The sequence below is a fragment of the Miniopterus schreibersii genome, assembly GCF_964146895.1.
Source record: "Miniopterus schreibersii genome assembly, chromosome: 4".
Classification (NCBI taxonomy): Eukaryota; Metazoa; Chordata; class Mammalia; order Chiroptera; family Miniopteridae; genus Miniopterus; species Miniopterus schreibersii.
In genome coordinates this window covers 559,952-581,672 of record NC_138105.1, presented here as the reverse complement: position 1 = coordinate 581,672, position 21,721 = coordinate 559,952, and positions in this window count along the sequence as shown.

The following is a 21,721-nucleotide window of genomic DNA, read 5'->3' as shown; positions in this document are numbered from 1 at the left end:
GTTAGGGTTATGTTGAGGGCTAGGGTTAGAGATCCGGTTAGGGTCACGATTGGACCTAGGGTTAGGGTTATGTTGAGGGCTAGGGTTAGAGAGACGTTTAGGGTTACGATTGGACCTAGGGTTAGGGTTATGTTGAGGGCTAGGGTTAGAGATACGGTTAGGGTCACGATTGGACCTAGGGTTAGGGTTATGTTGAGGGCTAGGGTTAGAGATCCGGTTAGGGTCACGATTGTACCTTGGGTTAGGGTTATGTTGAGGGCTAGGGTTAGAGATCCTGTTAGGGTCACGATTGGACCTAGGGTTAGTGTTATGTTGAGGGCTAGGGTTAGAGATCCGGTTAAGGTCACGTTTGGACCTAGGGTTACGGTTATGTTGACGGCTAGGGTTAGAGATCCGGTTAGGGTTACGATTGGACCTAGGGTTAGGGTGTTGTTGAGGGCTAGGGTTAGAGATCCGGTTAGGGTCACGATTGCACCTTGGGTTAGGGTTATGTTGAGGGCTAGTGTTAGAGATCCGGTTAGGGTTACGATTGCACCTAGGGTTAGGGTTATGTTGAGAACTAGGTTTAGAGATTCGGTTAGGGTTACGATTGGACCTAGGGTTAGCGTTATGTTGAGGGCTAGGGTTAGAGATACGGTTAGGGTCACGATTGGACCTAGGGTTAGGGTTATGTTGTGGGCTAGGGTTAGAGATCCGGTTAGGGTCACGATTGTACCTTGGGTTAGGGTTATGTTGAGGGCTAGGGTTAGAGATCCGGTTAGGGTTACCATTGGACCTAGGGTTAGGGTTTTGTTGAGGGCTAGGGTTAGAGATCCGGTTAGGGTCACGATTGGACCTAGGGTTAGGGTTATGTTGAGGGCTAGGGTTAGAGAGACGGTTAGGGATACGATTGGACCTAGGGTTAGGGTTATGTTGAGGGCTAGGGTTAGAGATCCGGTTAGGGTTACGATTGGACCTAGGGTTAGGGTTTTGTTGAGGGCTAGGGTTAGAGATCCGGTTAGGGTTACGATTGGACCTAGGTTTAGGGGTATGTTGAGGGCTAGGGTTAGAGATCCGGTTAGGGTTACGATTGGACCTAGGGTTAGGGTTATGTTGAGGGCTAGTGTTAGAGAGACGGTTAGGGTTCCGATTGGACCTAGGGTTAGGGTTATGTTGAGGGCTAGGGTTAGAGATCCGGGTAGGGTTACGATTGAACCTAGGGTTAGGGTTATGTTGAGGGCTAGGGTTAGAGATCCGGTTACGGTTACAATTGGACCTAGGGTTAGTGTTATGTTGAGGGCTAGGGTTAGAGATCCGGTTACGGTTACGATTGCACCTAGGGTTAGGGTTATGATGAGGGCTGGGGTTAGAGATCCGGTTAGAGTTACGATTGGACCTAGGGTTAGGGTTATGTTGAGGGCTAGGGTTAGAGATCCGGGTAGGGTTACGATTGGACCTACGGTTAGGGTTATGTTGAGGGCTAGGGTTAGAGATCCGGTTAGAGTTACGATTGGACCTAGGGTTAGGGTTATGTTGAGGGCTAGGGTTAGAGATCCGGTTAGGGTTGCGATTGGACCTAGTGTTAGGGTTTTGTTGAGGGCTAGGGTTAGAGATCCGGTTAGGGTTACGATTGGACCTAGGTTTAGGGGTATGTTGAGGGCTAGGGTTAGACATCCGGTTAGGGTTACGATTGTACCTAGGGTTAGGGTTATGTTGAGGGCTAGTGTTGAGAGAAGGTTAGGGTTCAGATTGGACCTAGGGTTAGGGTTATGTTGAGGGCTAGGGTTAGAGAGACGGTTAGGGTCACGATTGGACCTACGGTTAGGGTTATGTTGAGGGCTAGGGTTAGAGATCCGGTTAGGGTCACGATTGGACCTAGGGTTAGGGTTATGTTGAGGGCTAGGGTTAGAGAGACGTTTAGGGTTACGATTGGACCTAGGGTTAGGGTTATGTTGAGGGCTAGGGTTAGAGATCCGGTTAGGGTTACGATTGGACCTAGCGTTAGGGTTATGTTGAGGGCTAGGGTTAGAGAGACGGTTAGGGATACGATTGGACCTAGGGTTAGGGTTATGTTGAGGGCAGGGTTAGAGATCCGGTTAGGGTCACGATTGGACCTAGGGTTAGGGTTATGTTGAGGGCTAGGGTTAGAGATCCAGTTAGGGTTACAATTGGACCTAGGGTTAGGGTTATGTTGAGGGCTAGGGTTAGAGATCCGGTTAGGGTTACGATTGGACCTAGGGTTAGGGTTTAGTTGAGGGCTAGGGTTAGAGAGACGGTTAGGGTTCCGATTGGACCTAGGGTTAGGGTTATGTTGAGGGCTAGGGTTAGAGATCCGGGTAGGGTTACGATTGAACCTAGGGTTAGGGTTATGTTGAGGGCTAGGGTTAGAGATCCGGTTACGGTTACAATTGGACCTAGAGTTAGTGTTATGTTGAGGGCTAGGGTTAGAGATCCGGTTACGGTTACGATTGCACCTAGGGTTAGGGTTATGTTGAGGGCTGGGGTTAGAGATCCGGTTAGAGTTACGATTGGACCTAGGGTTAGGGTTATGTTGAGGGCTAGGGTTAGAGATCCGGGTAGGGTTACGATTGGACCTAGGGTTAGGGTTATGTTGAGGGCTAGGGTTAGAGATCCGGTTAGAGTTACGATTGGACCTAGGGTTAGGGTTATGTTGAGGGCTAGGGTTAGAGATCCGGTTAGGGTTGCGATTGGACCTAGTGTTAGGGTTTTGTTGAGGGCTAGTGTTAGAGATCCGGTTAGGGTTACGATTGGACCTAGGTTTAGGGGTATGTTGAGGGCTAGGGTTAGAGATCCGGTTAGGGTTACGATTGTACCTAGGGTTAGGGTTATGTTGAGGGCTAGTGTTGATAGACGGTTAGGGTTCAGATTGGACCTAGGGTTAGGGTTATGTTGAGGGCTAGGGTTAGAGAGACGGTTAGGGTCACGATTGGACCTACGGTTAGGGTTATGTTGAGGGCTAGGGTTAGAGATCCGGTTAGGGTCACGATTGGACCTAGGGTTAGGGTTATGTTGAGGGCTAGGGTTAGAGAGACGTTTAGGGTTACGATTGGACCTAGGGTTAGGGTTATGTTGAGGGCTAGGGTTAGAGATACGGTTAGGGTCACGATTGGACCTAGGGTTAGGGTTATGTTGAGGGCTAGGGTTAGAGATCCGGTTAGGGTCACGATTGTACCTTGGGTTAGGGTTATGTTGAGGGCTAGGGTTAGAGATCCTGTTAGGGTCACGATTGGACCTAGGGTTAGTGTTATGTTGAGGGCTAGGGTTAGAGATCCGGTTAAGGTCACGTTTGGACCTAGGGTTACGGTTATGTTGACGGCTAGGGTTAGAGATCCGGTTAGGGTTACGATTGGACCTAGGGTTAGGGTGTTGTTGAGGGCTAGGGTTAGAGATCCGGTTAGGGTCACGATTGCACCTTGGGTTAGGGTTATGTTGAGGGCTAGTGTTAGAGATCCGGTTAGGGTTACGATTGCACCTAGGGTTAGGGTTATGTTGAGAACTAGGTTTAGAGATTCGGTTAGGGTTACGATTGGACCTAGGGTTAGCGTTATGTTGAGGGCTAGGGTTAGAGATACGGTTAGGGTCACGATTGGACCTAGGGTTAGGGTTATGTTGTGGGCTAGGGTTAGAGATCCGGTTAGGGTCACGATTGTACCTTGGGTTAGGGTTATGTTGAGGGCTAGGGTTAGAGATCCGGTTAGGGTTACCATTGGACCTAGGGTTAGGGTTTTGTTGAGGGCTAGGGTTAGAGATCCGGTTAGGGTCACGATTGGACCTAGGGTTAGGGTTATGTTGAGGGCTAGGGTTAGAGAGACGGTTAGGGATACGATTGGACCTAGGGTTAGGGTTATGTTGAGGGCTAGGGTTAGAGATCCGGTTAGGGTTACGATTGGACCTAGGGTTAGGGTTTTGTTGAGGGCTAGGGTTAGAGATCCGGTTAGGGTTACGATTGGACCTAGGTTTAGGGGTATGTTGAGGGCTAGGGTTAGAGATCCGGTTAGGGTTACGATTGGACCTAGGGTTAGGGTTATGTTGAGGGCTAGTGTTGAGAGACGGTTAGGGTTCAGATTGGACCTAGGGTTAGGGTTATGTTGAGGGCTAGGGTTAGAGAGACGGTTAGGGTCACGATTGGACGTACGGTTAGGGTTATGTTGAGGGCTAGGGTTAGAGATCCGGGTAGGGTTACGATTGAACCTAGGGTTAGGGTTATGTTGAGGGCTAGGGTTAGAGATCCGGTTACGGTTACAATTGGACCTAGAGTTAGTGTTATGTTGAGGGCTGGGGTTAGAGATCCGGTTAGAGTTACGATTGGACCTAGGGTTAGGGTTATGTTGAGGGCTAGGGTTAGAGATCCGGGTAGGGTTACGATTGGACCTAGGGTTAGGGTTATGTTGAGGGCTAGGGTTAGAGATCCGGGAAGGGTTACGATTGGACCTAGGGTTAGGGTTATGTTGAGGGCTAGGGTTAGAGATCCGGTTACAGTTACGATTGGACCTAGGGTTAGGGTTATGTTGAGGTCTAGGGTTAGAGAGACGGTTAGGGTCACGATTGGACCTACGGTTAGAGTTATGTTGAGGGCTAGGGTTAGAGATCCGGTTAGGGTAACGATTGGACCTAGGGTTAGGGTTATGTTGAGGGCTAGGGTTAGAGAGATGTTTAGGGTTACGATTGGACCTAGGGTTAGGGTTATGTTGAGGGCTAGGGTTAGAGATCCGGTTAGGGGTACGATTGGACCTAGGGTTAGGGTTATGTTGAGGGCTAGGGTTGGAGATCCGGGTAGGGTTACGATTGAACCTAGGGTTAGGGTTATGTTGAGAGCTAGGGTTAGAGATCCGGGGACGGTTACAATTGGACCTAGGTTTAGTGTTATGTTGAGGGCTAGGGTTAGAGATACGGTTACGATTACGATTGCACCTAGGGTTAGGGTTATGTTGAGGGCTCGGGTTAGAGATCCGGTTAGAGTTACGATTGGACCTAGGGTTAGGGTTATGTTGAGGGTAGGGTTAGAGATCCGGGTAGGGTTACGATTGGACCTAGGGATAGGGTTATGTTGAGGGCTAGGGTTAGAGATCCGGTTACGGTTACGATTGGACCTAGGGTTAGGGTTATGTTGAGGGCTAGGGTTAGAGAGACGGTTAGGGTCACGATTGGACCTACGGTTAGGGTTATGTTGAGGGCTAGGGTTAGAGATCCGGTTAGGGTAACGATTGGACCTAGGGTTAGGGTTATGTTGAGGGCTAGGGTTAGAGAGACGTTTAGGGTTACGATTGGACCTAGGGTTAGGGTTATGTTGAGTGCTAGGTTTAGAGATCCGGTTAGGGTTACGATTGGACCTAGGGTTAGGGTTATGTTGAGGGCTAGGTTTAGAGATCCGGTTAGGGTTACGATTGGACCTAGCGTTAGGGTTATGTTGAGGGCTAGGGTTAGAGAGACGGTTAGGGTTACGATTGGACCTAGGGTTAGGGTTATGTTGAGGGCTAGGGTTAGAGAGACGGTTAGGGTTACTATTGGACCTAGGGTTAGGGTTATATGAGGGCAGGGTTAGAGATCCGGTTAGGGTCACGATTGGACCTAGGGTTAGGGTTATGTTGAGTGCCAGGGTTAGAGATCCGGTTAGGGTTACAATTGGACCTAGGGTTAGGGTTATGTTGAGGGCTAGGGTTAGAGATCCGGTTAGGGTTACGATTGGACCTAGGGTTAGGTTTATGTTGAGGGCTAGGGTTAGAGATCCGGGTAGGGTTACGATTGAACCTAGGGTTAGGGTTATGTTGAGGGCTAGGGTTAGAGATCCGGTTACGGTTACAATTGGACCTAGGTTTAGTGTTATGTTGAGGGCTAGGGTTAGAGATCCGGTTACGGTTACGATTGCACCTAGGGTTAGGGTTATGTTGAGGGCTAGGGTTAGAGATCCGGTTAGAGTTACGATTGGACCTAGGGTTAGGGTTATGTTGCGGGAAGGGTTAGATATGACGGTAGGGTTACGATTGGACCTAGGGTTAGGGTTATGTTGAGGGCTAGGGTTAGAGATCCGGTTAGGGTTACGATTGGACCTAGGGTTAGGGTTATGTTGAGGGCTAGGGTTAGAGATCCGGTTAGGGTTACGATTGGACCTAGGCTTAGGGTTATGTTGAGGGCTAGGGTTAGAGAGACGGTTAGGGTTCCGATTGGACCTAGGGTTAGGGTTATGTTGAGAGCTAGGGTTAGAGATCCGGTTACGGTTACAATTGGACCTAGGTTTAGTGTTATGTTGAGGGCTAGGGTTAGAGATACGGTTACGATTACGATTGCACCTAGGGTTAGGGTTATGTTGAGGGCTAGGGTTAGAGATCCGGTTAGAGTTACGATTGGACCTAGGGTTAGGGTTATGTTGAGGGTAGGGTTAGAGATCCGGGTAGGGTTACGATTGGACCTAGGGTTAGGGTTATGTTGAGGGCTAGGGTTAGAGAGACGGTTAGGGTCACGATTGGACCTACGGTTAGGGTTATGTTGAGGGCTAGGGTTAGAGATCCGGTTAGGGTAACGATTGGACCTAGGGTTAGCGTTATGTTGAGGGCTAGGGTTAGAGATACGGTTACGATTACGATTGCACCTAGGGTTAGGGTTATGTTGAGGGCTAGGGTTAGAGATCCGGTTAGAGTTACGATTGAACCTAGGGTTAGGGTTATGTTGAGGGTAGGGTTAGAGATCCGGGTAGGGTTACGATTGGACCTAGGGTTAGGGTTATGTTGAGGGCTAGGGTTAGAGAGACGGTTAGGGTCACGATTGGACCTACGGTTAGGGTTATGTTGAGGGCTAGGGTTAGAGATCCGGTTAGGGTAACGATTGGACCTAGGGTTAGGGTTATGTTGAGGGCTAGGGTTAGAGAGACGTTTAGGGTTACGATTGGACCTAGGGTTAGGGTTATGTTGAGGGCTAGGGTTAGAGAGACGTTTAGGGTTACGATTGGACCTAGGGTTAGGGTTATGTTGAGTGCTAGGTTTAGAGATCCGGTTAGGGTTACGATTGGACCTAGGGTTAGGGTTATGTTGAGGGCTAGGGTTAGAGATCCGGTTAGGGTTACGATTGGACCTAGCGTTAGGGTTATGTTGAGGGCTAGGGTTAGAGAGACGGTTAGGGTTACGATTGGACCTAGGGTTAGTGTTATGTTGAGGGCTAGGGTTAGAGAGACGGTTAGGGTTACGATTGGACCTAGGGTTAGGGTTATGTGAGGGCAGGGTTAGAGATCCGGTTAGGGTCACGATTGGACCTAGGGTTAGGGTTATGTTGAGTGCTAGGGTTAGAGATCCGGTTAGGGTTACAATTGGACCTAGGGTTAGGGTTATGTTGAGGGCTAGGGTTAGGGATCCGGTTAGGGTTACGATTGGACCTAGGGTTAGGGTTATGTTGAGGGCTAGGGTTAGAGATCCGGGTAGGGTTACGATTGAACCTAGGGTTAGGGTTATGTTGAGAGCTAGGGTTAGAGATCCGGTTACGGTTACAATTGGACCTAGGTTTAGTGTTATGTTGAGGGCTAGGGTTAGAGATACGGTTACGATTACGATTGCACCTAGGGTTAGGGTTATGTTGAGGGCTAGGGTTAGAGATCCGGTTAGAGTTACGATTGGACCGAGGGTTAGGGTTATGTTGAGGGTAGGGTTAGAGATCCGGGTAGGGTTACGATTGGACCTAGGGTTAGGGTTATGTTGAGGGCTAGGGTTAGAGATCCGGTTACAGTTACGATTGGACCTAGGGTTAGGGTTATGTTGAGGGCTAGGGTTAGAGAGACGGTTAGGGTCACGATTGGACCTACGGTTAGGGTTATGTTGAGGGCTAGGGTTAGAGATCCGGTTAGGGTAACGATTGGACCTAGGGTTAGGGTTATGTTGAGGGCTAGGGTTAGAGAGACGTTTAGGGTTACGATTGGACCTAGGGTTAGTGTTATGTTGAGGGCTAGGGTTAGAGATCCGGTTAGGGTTACGATTGGACCTAGGGTTAGGGTTATGTTGAGGGCTAGGGTTAGAGATCCGGGTAGGGTTACGATTGAACCTAGGGTTAGGGTTATGTTGAGAGCTAGGGTTAGAGATCCGGTTACGGTTACAATTGGACCTAGGTTTAGTGTTATGTTGAGGGCTAGGGTTAGAGATACGGTTAGGGTTACGATTGGACCTAGGGTTAGTGTTATGTTGAGGGCTAGGGTTAGAGAGACGGTTAGGGTTACGATTGGACCTAGGGTTAGGGTTATGTGAGGGCAGGGTTAGAGATCCGGTTAGGGTCACGATAGGACCTAGGGTTAGGGTTATGTTGAGGGCTAGGGTTAGAGATCCGGTTAGGGATACAATTGGACCTAGGGTTAGGGTTATGTTGAGGGCTAGGGTTAGAGATCCGGTTAGGGTTACGATTGGACCTAGGGTTAGGGTTATGTTGAGGGCTAGGGTTAGAGAGACGGTTAGGGTTCCGATTGGACCTAGGGTTAGGGTTATGTTGAGAGCTAGGGTTAGAGATCCGGTTACGGTTACAATTGGACCTAGGTTTAGTGTTATGTTGAGGGCTAGGGTTAGAGATACGGTTACGATTACGATTGCACCTAGGGTTAGGGTTATGTTGAGGGCTAGGGTTAGAGATCCGGTTAGAGTTACGATTGGACCTAGGGTTAGGGTTATGTTGAGGGTAGGGTTAGAGATCCGGGTAGGGTTACGATTGGACCTAGGGTTAGGGTTATGTTGAGGGCTAGGGTTAGAGATCCGGTTACAGTTACGATTGGACCTAGGGTTAGGGTTATGTTGAGGTCTAGGGTTAGAGAGACGGTTAGGGTCACGATTGGACCTACGGTTAGGGTTATGTTGAGGGCTAGGGTTAGAGATCCGGTTAGGGTAACGATTGGACCTAGGGTTAGGGTTATGTTGAGGGCTAGGGTTAGAGAGACGTTTAGGGTTACGATTGGACCTAGGGTTAGGGTTATGTTGAGGGCTAGGGTTAGAGATCCGGTTAGGGGTACGATTGGACCTAGGGTTAGGGTTATGTTGAGGGCTAGGGTTGGAGATCCGGGTAGGGTTACGATTGAACCTAGGGTTAGGGTTATGTTGAGAGCTAGGGTTAGAGATCCGGTTACGGTTACAATTGGACCTAGGTTTAGTGTTATGTTGAGGGCTAGGGTTAGAGATACGGTTACGATTACGATTGCACCTAGGGTTAGGGTTATGTTGAGGGCTAGGGTTAGAGATCCGGTTAGAGTTACGATTGGACCTAGGTTTAGGGTTATGTTGAGGGTAGGGTTAGAGATCCGGGTAGGGTTACGATTGGACCTAGGGTTAGGGTTATGTTGAGGGCTAGGGTTAGAGATCCGGTTAGGGTCACGATTGGACCTACGGTTAGGGTTATGTTGAGGGCTAGGGTTAGAGATCCGGTTAGGGTAACGATTGGACGTAGGGTTAGGGTTATGTTGAGGGCTAGGGTTAGAGAGACGTTTAGGGTTACGATTGGACCTAGGGTTAGGGTTATGTTGAGTGCTAGGTTTAGAGATCCGGTTAGGGTTACGATTGGACCTAGGGTTAGGGTTATGTTGAGGGCTAGGGTTAGAGATCCGGTTAGGGTTACGATTGGACCTAGCGTTAGGGTTATGTTGAGGGCTAGGGTTAGAGAGACGGTTAGGGTTACGATTGGACCTAGGGTTAGGGTTATGTTGAGGGCTAGGGTTAGAGAGACGGTTAGGGTTACGATTGGACCTAGGGTTAGGGTTATGTGAATGCAGGGTTAGAGATCCGGTTAGGGTCACGATTGGACCTAGGGTTAGGGTTATGTTGAGTGCTAGGGTTAGAGATCCGGTTAGGGTTACAATTGGACCTAGGGTTAGGGTTATGTTGAGGGCTAGGGTTAGAGATCCTGTTAGGGTTACGATTGGACCTAGGGTTAGGTTTATGTTGAGGGCTAGGGTTAGAGATCCGGGTAGGGTTACGATTCAACCTAGGGTTAGGGTTATGTTGAGGGCTAGGGTTAGAGATCCGGTTACGGTTACAATTGGACCTAGGTTTAGTGTTATGTTGAGGGCTAGGGTTAGAGATCCGGTTACGGTTACGATTGCACCTAGGGTTAGGGTTATGTTGAGGGCTAGGGTTAGAGATCCGGTTAGAGTTACGATTGGACCTAGGGTTAGGGTTATGTTGAGGGTAGGGTTAGAGATCCGGGTAGGGTTACGATTGGACCTAGGGTTAGGGTTATGTTGAGGGCTAGGGTTAGAGAGACGGTTAGGGTCACGATTGGACCTACGGTTAGGGTTATGTTGAGGGCTAGGGTTAGAGATCCGGTTAGGGTAACGATTGGACCTAGGGTTAGGGTTATGTTGAGGGCTAGGGTTAGAGAGACGTTTAGGGTTACGATTGGACCTAGGGTTAGGGTTATGTTGAGTGCTAGGTTTAGAGATCCGGTTAGGGTTACGATTGGACCTAGGGTTAGGGTTATGTTGAGGGCTAGGGTTAGAGATCCGGTTAGGGTTACGATTGGACCTAGCGTTAGGGTTATGTTGAGGGCTAGGGTTAGAGAGATGGTTAGGGTTACGATTGGACCTAGGGTTAGGGTTATGTTGAGGGCTAGGGTTAGAGAGACGGTTAGGGTTACGATTGGACCTAGGGTTAGGGTTATGTGAGGGCAGGGTTAGAGATCCAGTTAGGGTCACGATTGGACCTAGGGTTAGGGTTATGTTGAGTGCTAGGGTTAGAGATCCGGTTAGGGTTACAATTGGACCTAGGGTTAGGGTTATGTTGAGGGCTAGGGTTAGAGATCCGGTTAGGGTTACGATTGGACCTAGGGTTAGGGTTATGCTGAGGGCTAGGGTTAGAGATCCGGGTAGGGTTACGATTGAACCTAGGGTTAGGGTTATGTTGAGAGCTAGGGTTAGAGATCCGGTTACGGTTACAATTGGACCTAGGTTTAGTGTTATGTTGAGGGTTAGGGTTAGAGATACGGTTACGATTACGATTGCACCTAGGGTTAGGGTTATGTTGAGGGCTAGGGTTAGAGATCCGGTTAGAGTTACGATTGGACCTAGGGTTAGGGTTATGTTGAGGGTAGGGTTAGAGATCCGGGTAGGGTTACGATTGGACCTAGGGTTAGGGTTATGTTGAGGGCTAGGGTTAGAGATCCGGTTACAGTTACGATTGGACCTAGGGTTAGGGTTATGTTGAGGGCTAGGGTTAGAGAGACGGTTAGGGTCACGATTGGACCTACGGTTAGGGTTATGTTGAGGGCTAGGGTTAGAGATCCGGTTAGGGTAACGATTGGACCTAGGGTTAGGGTTATGTTGAGGGCTAGGGTTAGAGAGACGTTTAGGGTTACGATTGGACCTAGGGTTAGGGTTATGTTGAGGGCTAGGGTTAGAGATCCGGTTAGGGTTAAGATTGGACCTAGGGTTAGGGTTATGTTGAGGGCTAGGGTTAGAGATCCGGGTAGGGTTACGATTGAACCTAGGGTTAGGGTTATGTTGAGAGCTAGGGTTATTGATCCGGTTACGGTTACAATTGGACCTAGGTTTAGTGTTATGTTGAGGGCTAGGGTTAGAGATACGGTTACGATTACGATTGCACCTAGGGTTAGGGTTATGTTGAGGGCTAGGGTTAGAGATCCGGTTAGAGTTACGATTGGACCTAGGGTTAGGGTTATGTTGAGGGTAGGGTTAGAGATCCGGGTAGGGTTACGATTGGACCTAGGGTTAGGGTTATGTTGAGGGCTAGGGTTAGAGATCCGGTTACAGTTACGATTGGACCTAGGGTTAGGGTTATGTTGAGGGCTAGGGTTAGAGAGACGGTTAGGGTCACGATTGGACCTACGGTTAGGGTTATGTTGAGGGCTAGGGTTAGAGATCCGGTTAGGGTAACGATTGGACCTAGGGTTAGGGTTATGTTGAGGGCTAGGGTTAGAGAGACGTTTAGGGTTACGATTGGACCTAGGGTTAGGGTTATGTTGAGTGCTAGGTTTAGAGATCCGGTTAGGGTTACGATTGGACCTAGGGTTAGGGTTATGTTGAGGGCTAGGGTTAGAGATCCGGTTAGGGGTACGATTGGACCTAGGGTTAGGGTTATGTTGAGGGCTAGGGTTGGAGATCCGGGTAGGGTTACGATTGAACCTAGGGTTAGGGTTATGTTGAGAGCTAGGGTTAGAGATCCGGTTACGGTTACAATTGGACCTAGGTTTAGTGTTATGTTGAGGGCTAGGGTTAGAGATACGGTTACGATTACGATTGCACCTAGGGTTAGGGTTATGTTGAGGACTAGGGTTAGAGATCCGGTTAGAGTTACGATTGGACCTAGGGTTAGGGTTATGTTGAGGGTAGGGTTAGAGATCCGGGTAGGGTTACGATTGGACCTAGGGTTAGGGTTATGTTGAGGGCTAGGGTTAGAGATCCGGTTACAGTTACGATTGGACCTAGGGTTAGGGTTATGTTGAGGGCTAGGGTTAGAGAGACGGTTAGGGTCACGATTGGACCTACGGTTAGGGTTATGTTGAGGGCTAGGGTTAGAGATCCGGTTAGGGTAACGATTGGACCTAGGGTTAGGGTTATGTTGAGGGCTAGGGTTAGAGAGACGTTTAGGGTTACGATTGGACCTAGGGTTAGGGTTATGTTGAGTGATAGGTTTAGAGATCCGGTTAGGGTTACGATTGGACCTAGGGTTAGGGTTATGTTGAGGGCTAGGGTTAGAGATCCGGTTAGGGTTACGATTGGACCTAGCGTTAGGGTTATGTTGAGGGCTAGGGTTAGAGAGACGGTTAGGGTTACGATTGGACCTAGGGTTAGGGTTATGTTGAGGGCTAGGGTTAGAGAGACGGTTAGGGTTACGATTGGACCTAGGGTTAGGGTTATGTGAGGGCAGGGTTAGAGATCCGGTTAGGGTCACGATTGGACCTAGGGTTAGGGTTATGTTGAGTGCTAGGGTTAGAGATCCGGTTAGGGTTACAATTGGACCTAGGGTTAGGGTTATGTTGAGGGCTAGGGTTAGAGATCCGGTTAGGGTTACGATTGGACCTAGGGTTAGGTTTATGTTGAGGGCTAGGGTTAGAGATCCGGGTAGGGTTACGATTGAACCTAGGGTTAGGGTTATGTTGAGGGCTAGGGTTAGAGATCCGGTTACGGTTACAATTGGACCTAGGTTTAGTGTTATGTTGAGGGCTAGGGTTAGAGATCCGGTTACGGTTACGATTGCACCTAGGGTTAGGGTTATGTTGAGGGTAGGGTTAGCGATCCGGGTAGGGTTACGATTGGACCTAGGGTTAGGGTTATGTTGAGGGCTAGGGTTAGAGAGACGGTTAGGGTCACGATTGGACCTACGGTTAGGGTTATGTTGAGGGCTAGGGTTAGAGATCCGGTTAGGGTAACGATTGGACCTAGGGTTAGGGTTATGTTGAGGGCTAGGGTTAGAGAGACGTTTAGGGTTACGATTGGACCTAGGGTTAGGGTTATGTTGAGTGCTAGGTTTAGAGATCCGGTTAGGGTTACGATTGGACCTAGGGTTAGGGTTATGTTGAGGGCTAGGGTTAGAGATCCGGTTAGGGTTACGATTGGACCTAGCGTTAGGGTTATGTTGAGGGCTAGGTTTAGAGAGACGGTTAGGGTTACGATTGGACCTAGGGTTAGGGTTATGTTGAGGGCTAGGGTTAGAGAGACGGTTAGGGTTACGATTGGACCTAGGGTTAGGGTTATGTGAGGGCAGGGTTAGAGATCCAGTTAGGGTCACGATTGGACCTAGGGTTAGGGTTATGTTGAGTGCTAGGGTTAGAGATCCGGTTAGGGTTACAATTGGACCTAGGGTTAGGGTTATGTTGAGGGCTAGGGTTAGAGATCCGGTTAGGGTTACGATTGGACCTAGGGTTAGGGTTATGCTGAGGGCTAGGGTTAGAGATCCGGGTAGGGTTACGATTGAACCTAGGGTTAGGGTTATGTTGAGAGCTAGGGTTAGAGATCCGGTTACGGTTACAATTGGACCTAGGTTTAGTGTTATGTTGAGGGCTAGGGTTAGAGATACGGTTACGATTACGATTGCACCTAGGGTTAGGGTTATGTTGAGGGCTAGGGTTAGAGATCCGGTTAGAGTTACGATTGGACCTAGGGTTAGGGTTATGTTGAGGGTAGGGTTAGAGATCCGGGTAGGGTTACGATTGGACCTAGGGTTAGGGTTATGTTGAGGGCTAGGGTTAGAGATCCGGTTACAGTTACGATTGGACCTAGGGTTAGGGTTATGTTGAGGGCTAGGGTTAGAGAGACGGTTAGGGTCACGATTGGACCTACGGTTAGGGTTATGTTGAGGGCTAGGGTTAGAGATCCGGTTAGGGTAACGATTGGACCTAGGGTTAGGGTTATGTTGAGGGCTAGGGTTAGAGAGACGTTTAGGGTTACGATTGGACCTAGGGTTAGGGTTATGTTGAGGGCTAGGGTTAGAGATCCGGTTAGGGTTAAGATTGGACCTAGGGTTAGGGTTATGTTGAGGGCTAGGTTAGAGATCCGGGTAGGGTTACGATTGAACCTAGGGTTAGGGTTATGTTGAGAGCTAGGGTTATTGATCCGGTTACGGTTACAATTGGACCTAGGTTTAGTGTTATGTTGAGGGCTAGGGTTAGAGATACGGTTACGATTACGATTGCACCTAGGGTTAGGGTTATGTTGAGGGCTAGGGTTAGAGATCCGGTTAGAGTTACGATTGGACCTAGGGTTAGTGTTATGTTGAGGGTAGGGTTAGAGATCCGGGTAGGGTTACGATTGGACCTAGGGTTAGGGTTATGTTGAGGGCTAGAGTTAGAGATCCGGTTACAGTTACGATTGGACCTAGGGTTAGGGTTATGTTGAGGGCTAGGGTTAGAGAGACGGTTAGGGTCACGATTGGACCTACGGTTAGGGTTATGTTGAGGGCTAGGGTTAGAGATCCGGTTAGGGTAACGATTGGACCTAGGGTTAGGGTTATGTTGAGGGCTAGGGTTAGAGAGACGTTTAGGGTTACGATTGGACCTAGGGTTAGGGTTATGTTGAGTGCTAGGTTTAGAGATCCGGTTAGGGTTACGATTGGACCTAGGGTTAGGGTTATGTTGAGGGCTAGGGTTAGAGATCCGGTTAGGGTTACGATTGGACCTAGCGTTAGGGTTATGTTGAGGGCTAGGGTTAGAGAGACGGTTAGGGTTACGATTGGACCTAGGGTTAGGGTTATGTGAGGGCAGGGTTAGAGATCCGGTTAGGGTCACGATTGGACCTAGGGTTAGGGTTATGTTGAGTGCTAGGGTTAGAGATCCGGTTAGGGTTACAATTGGACCTAGGGTTAGGGTTATGTTGAGGGCTAGGGTTAGAGATCCGGTTAGGGTTACGATTGGACCTAGGGTTAGGTTTATGTTGAGGGCTAGGGTTAGAGATCCGGGTAGGGTTACGATTGAACCTAGGGTTAGGGTTATGTTGAGGGCTAGGGTTAGAGATCCGGTTATGGTTACAATTGGACCTAGGTTTAGTGTCATGTTGAGGGCTAGGGTTAGAGATCCGGTTACGGTTACGATTGCACCTAGGGTTAGGGTTATGTTGAGGGCTAGGGTTAGAGATCCGGTTAGAGTTACGATTGGACCTAGGGTTAGGGTTATGTTGAGGGTAGGGTTAGAGATCCGGGTAGGGTTACGATTGGACCTAGGGTTAGGGTTATGTTGAGGGCTAGGGTTAGAGAGACGGTTAGGGTCACGATTGGACCTACGGTTAGGGTTATGTTGAGGGCTAGGGTTAGAGATCCGGTTAGGGTAACGATTGGACCTAGGGTTAGGGTTATGTTGAGGGCTAGGGTTAGAGAGACGTTTAGGGTTACGATTGGACCTAGGGTTAGGGTTATGTTGAGTGCTAGGTTTAGAGATCCGGTTAGGGTTACGATTGGACCTAGGGTTAGGGTTATGTTGAGGGCTAGGGTTAGAGATCCGGTTAGGGTTACGATTGGACCTAGCGTTAGGGTTATGTTGAGGGCTAGGGTTAGAGAGACGGTTAGGGTTACGATTGGACCTAGGGTTAGGGTTATGTTGAGGGCTAGGGTTAGAGAGACGGTTAGGGTTACGATTGGACCTAGGGTTAGGGTTATGTTGAGGGCTAGGGTTAGAGAGACGTTTAGGGTTACGATTGGACCTAGGGTTAGGGTTATGTTGAGTGCTAGGTTTAGAGATCCGGTTAGGGTTACGATTGGACCTAGGGTTAGGGTTATGTTGAGGGCTAGGGTTAGAGAGACGGTTAGGGTCACGATTGGACCTACGGTTAGGGTTATGTTGAGGGCTAGGGTTAGAGATCCGGTTAGGGTAACGATTGGACCTAGGGTTAGGGTTATGTTGAGGGCTAGGGTTAGAGAGACGTTTAGGGTTACGATTGGACCTAGGGTTAGGGTTATGTTGAGGGCTAGGGTTAGAGATCCGGTTAGGGTTAAGATTGGACCTAGGGTTAGGGTTATGTTGAGGGCTAGGGTTAGAGATCCGGGTAGGGTTACGATTGAACCTAGGGTTAGGGTTATGTTGAGAGCTAGGGTTATTGATCCGGTTACGGTTACAATTGGACCTAGGTTTAGTGTTATGTTGAGGGCTAGGGTTAGAGATACGGTTACGATTACGATTGCACCTAGGGTTAGGGTTATGTTGAGGGTAGGGTTAGAGATCCGGTTAGAGTTACGATTGGACCTAGGGTTAGGGTTATGTTGAGGGTAGGGTTAGAGATCCGGGTAGGGTTACGATTGGACCTAGGGTTAGGGTTATGTTGAGGGCTAGGGTTAGAGATCCGGTTACAGTTACGATTGGACCTAGGGTTAGGGTTATGTTGAGGGCTAGGGTTAGAGAGACGGTTAGGGTCACGATTGGACCTACGGTTAGGGTTATGTTGAGGGCTAGGGTTAGAGATCCGGTTAGGGTAACGATTGGACCTAGGGTTAGGGTTATGTTGAGGGCTAGGGTTAGAGAGACGTTTAGGGTTACGATTGGACCTAGGGTTAGGGTTATGTTGAGTGCTAGGTTTAGAGATCCGGTTAGGGTTACGATTGGACCTAGGGTTAGGGTTATGTTGAGGGCTAGGGTTAGAGATCCGGTTAGGGTTACGATTGGACCTAGCCTTAGGGTTATGTTGAGGGCTAGGGTTAGAGAGACGGTTAGGGTTACGATTGGACCTAGGGTTAGGGTTATGTGAGGGCAGGGTTAGAGATCCGGTTAGGGTCACGATTGGACCTAGGGTTAGGGTTATGTTGAGTGCTAGGGTTAGAGATCCGGTTACGGTTACAATTGGACCTAGGTTTAGTGTTATGTTGAGGGCTAGGGTTAGAGATACGGTTACGATTACGATTGCACCTAGGGTTAGGGTTATGTTGAGGACTAGGGTTAGAGATCCGGTTAGAGTTACGATTGGACCTAGGGTTAGGGTTATGTTGAGGGTAGGGTTAGAGATCCGGGTAGGGTTACGATTGGACCTAGGGTTAGGGTTATGTTGAGGGCTAGGGTTAGAGATCCGGTTACAGTTACGATTGGACCTAGGGTTAGGGTTATGTTGAGGGCTAGGGTTAGAGAGACGGTTAGGGTCACGATTGGACCTACGGTTAGGGTTATGTTGAGGGCTAGGGTTAGAGATCCGGTTAGGGTAACGATTGGACCTAGGGTTAGGGTTATGTTGAGGGCTAGGGTTAGAGAGACGTTTAGGGTTACGATTGGACCTAGGGTTAGGGTTATGTTGAGTGCTAGGTTTAGAGATCCGGTTAGGGTTACGATTGGACCTAGGGTTAGGGTTATGTTGAGGGCTAGGGTTAGAGATCCGGTTAGGGTTACGATTGGACCTAGCGTTAGGGTTATGTTGAGGGCTAGGGTTAGAGAGACGGTTAGGGTTACGATTGGACCTAGGGTTAGGGTTATGTTGAGGGCTAGGGTTAGAGAGACGGTTAGGTTTACGATTGGACCTAGGGTTAGGGTTATGTGAGGGCAGGGTTAGAGATCCGGTTAGGGTCACGATTGGACCTAGGGTTAGGGTTATGTTGAGTGCTAGGGTTAGAGATCCGGTTAGGGTTACAATTGGACCTAGGGTTAGGGTTATGTTGAGGGCTAGGGTTAGAGATCCGGTTAGGGTTACGATTGGACCTAGCCTTAGGGTTATGTTGAGGGCTAGGGTTAGAGATCCGGGTAGGGTTACGATTGAACCTAGGGTTAGGGTTATGTTGAGGGCTAGGGTTAGAGATCCGGTTACGGTTACAATTGGACCTAGGTTTAGTGTTATGTTGAGGGCTAGGGTTAGAGATCCGGTTACGGTTACGATTGCACCTAGGGTTAGGGTTATGTTGAGGGCTAGGGTTAGAGATCCGGTTAGAGTTACGATTGGACCTAGGGTTAGGGTTATGTTGAGGGTAGGGTTAGAGATCCGGGTAGGGTTACGATTGGACCTAGGGTTAGTGTTATGTTGAGGGCTAGGGTTAGAGATCCGGTTACAGTTACGATTGGACCTAGGGTTAGGGTTATGTTGAGGGCTAGGGTTAGAGAGACGGTTAGGGTCACGATTGGACCTACGGTTAGGGTTATGTTGAGGGCTAGGGTTAGAGATCCGGTTAGGGTAACGATTGGACCTAGGGTTAGGGTTATGTTGAGGGCTAGGGTTAGAGAGACGTTTAGGGTTAAGATTGGACCTAGGGTTAGGGTTATGTTGAGGGCTAGGGTTAGAGATCCGGTTAGGGTTAAGATTGGACCTAGGGTTAGGGTTATGTTGAGGGCTAGGGTTAGAGATCCGGGTAGGGTTACGATTGAACCTAGGGTTAGGGTTATGTTGAGAGCTAGGGTTATTGATCCGGTTACGGTTACAATTGGACCTAGGTTTAGTGTTATGTTGAGGGCTAGGGTTAGAGATACGGTTACGATTACGATTGCACCTAGGGTTAGGGTTATGTTGAGAGCTAGGGTTAGAGATCCGGTTAGAGTTACGATTGGACCTAGGGTTAGGGTTATGTTGAGGGTAGGGTTAGAGATCCGGGTAGGGTTACGATTGGACCTAGGGTTAGGGTTATGTTGAGGGCTAGAGTTAGAGATCCGGTTACAGTTACGATTGGACCTAGGGTTAGGGTTATGTTGAGGGCTAGGGTTAGAGAGACGGTTAGGGTCACGATTGGACCTACGGTTAGGGTTATGTTGAGGGCTAGGGTTAGAGATCCGGTTAGGGTAACGATTGGACCTAGGGTTAGGGTTATGTTGAGGGCTAGGGTTAGAGAGACGTTTAGGGTTACGATTGGACCTAGGGTTAGGGTTATGTTGAGTGCTAGGTTTAGAGATCCGGTTAGGGTTACGATTGGACCTAGGGTTAGGGTTATGTTGAGGGCTAGGGTTAGAGATCCGGTTAGGGTTACGATTGGACCTAGTGTTAGGGTTATGTTGAGGGCTAGGGTTAGAGAGACGGTTAGGGTTACGATTGGACCTAGGGTTAGGGTTATGTTGAGGGCTAGGGTTAGAGATCCGGTTAGGGTCACGATTGGACCTAGGGTTAGGGTTATGTTGAGGGCTAGGGTTAGAGAGACGTTTAGGGTTACGATTGGACCTAGGGTTAGGGTTATGTTGAGTGCTAGGTTTAGAGATCCGGTTAGGGTTACGATTGGACCTAGGGTTAGGGTTATGTTGAGGGCTAGGGTTAGAGAGACGGTTAGGGTCACGATTGGACCTACGGTTAGGGTTATGTTGAGGGCTAGGGTTAGAGATCCGGTTAGGGTAACGATTGGACCTAGGGTTAGGGTTATGTTGAGGGCTAGGGTTAGAGAGACGTTTAGGGTTACGATTGGACCTAGGGTTAGGGTTATGTTGAGGGCTAGGGTTAGAGATCCGGTTAGGGTTAAGATTGGACCTAGGGTTAGGGTTATGTTGAGGGCTAGGGTTAGAGATCCGGGTAGGGTTACGATTGAACCTAGGGTTAGGGTTATGTTGAGAGCTAGGGTTATTGATCCGGTTACGGTTACAATTGGACCTAGGTTTAGTGTTATGTTGAGGGCTAGGGTTAGAGATACGGTTACGATTACGATTGCACCTAGGGTTAGGGTTATGTTGAGGGTAGGGTTAGAGATCCGGTTAGAGTTACGATTGGACCTAGGGTTAGGGTTATGTTGAGGGTAGGGTTAGAGATCCGGGTAGGGTTACGATTGGACCTAGGGTTAGGGTTATGTTGAGGGCTAGGGTTAGAGATCCGGTTACAGTTACGATTGGACCTAGGGTTAGGGTTATGTTGAGGGCTAGGGTTAGAGAGACGGTTAGGGTCACGATTGGACCTACGGTTAGGGTTATGTTGAGGGCTAGGGTTAGAGATCCGGTTAGGGTAACGATTGGACCTAGGGTTAGGGTTATGTTGAGGGCTAGGGTTAGAGAGACGTTTAGGGTTACGATTGGACCTAGGGTTAGGGTTATGTTGAGTGCTAGGTTTAGAGATCCGGTTAGGGTTACGATTGGACCTAGGGTTAGGGTTATGTTGAGGGCTAGGGTTAGAGATCCGGTTAGGGTTACGATTGGACCTAGCCTTAGGGTTATGTTGAGGGCTAGGGTTAGAGAGACGGTTAGGGTTACGATTGGACCTAGGGTTAGGGTTATGTGAGGGCAGGGTTAGAGATCCGGTTAGGGTCACGATTGGACCTAGGGTTAGGGTTATGTTGAGTGCTAGGGTTAGAGATCCGGTTAGGGTTACAATTGGACCTAGGGTTAGGGTTATGTTGAGGGCTAGGGTTAGAGATCCGGTTAGGGTTACGATTGGACCTAGGGTTAGGTTTATGTTGAGGGCTAGGGTTAGAGATCCGGGTAGGGTTACGATTGAACCTAGGGTTAGGGTTATGTTGAGGGCTAGGGTTAGAGATCCGGTTACGGTTACAATTGGACCTAGGTTTAGTGTTATGTTGAGGGCTAGGGTTAGAGATCCGGTTACGGTTACGATTGCACCTAGGGTTAGGGTTATGTTGAGGGCTAGGGTTAGAGATCCGGTTAGAGTTACGATTGGACCTAGGGTTAGGGTTATGTTGAGGGTAGGGTTAGAGATCCGGATAGGGTTACGATTGGACCTAGGGTTAGGGTTATGTTGAGGGCTAGGGTTAGAGAGACGGTTAGGGTCACGATTGGACCTAGGGTTAGGGTTATGTTGAGGGCTAGGGTTAGAGATCCGGTTAGGGTTACGATTCGACCTAGGGTTACCGTTATGTTGAGGGCTAGGGTTAGAGATACGGTTAGGGTTACGATTCGACCTAGGGTTACCGTTATGTTGAGGGCTAGGGTTAGAGATACGGTTAGGGTCACGATTGGACCTAGGGTTACGGTTATGTTGAGGGCTAGGGTTAGAGATCCGGTTAGGGTCACGATTGGACCTAGGGTTAGGGTTATGTTGAGGGCTAGAGTTAGAGAGACGTTTAGGGTTACGATTGGACCTAGGGTTAGGGTTATGTTGAGGGCTAGGTTTAGAGATCCGGTTAGCGTTACGATTGGACCTAGGGTAAGGGTTATGTTGAGGGCTAGGGTTAGAGATCCGGTTAGGGTTACGATTGGACCTAGCGTTAGGGTTATGTTGAGGGCTAGGGTTAGAGAGACAGTTAGGGTTACGATTGGACCTAGGGTTAGGGTTATGTTGAGGGCTAGGGTTAGAGAGACGGTTAGGGTTACGATTGGACCTAGGGTTAGGGTTATGTTGAGGGCAGGGTTAGAGATCCGGTTAGGGTCACGATTGGACCTAGGGTTAGGGTTATGTTGAGGGCTGGGGTTTGAGATCCGGTTCGGGTTACGATTG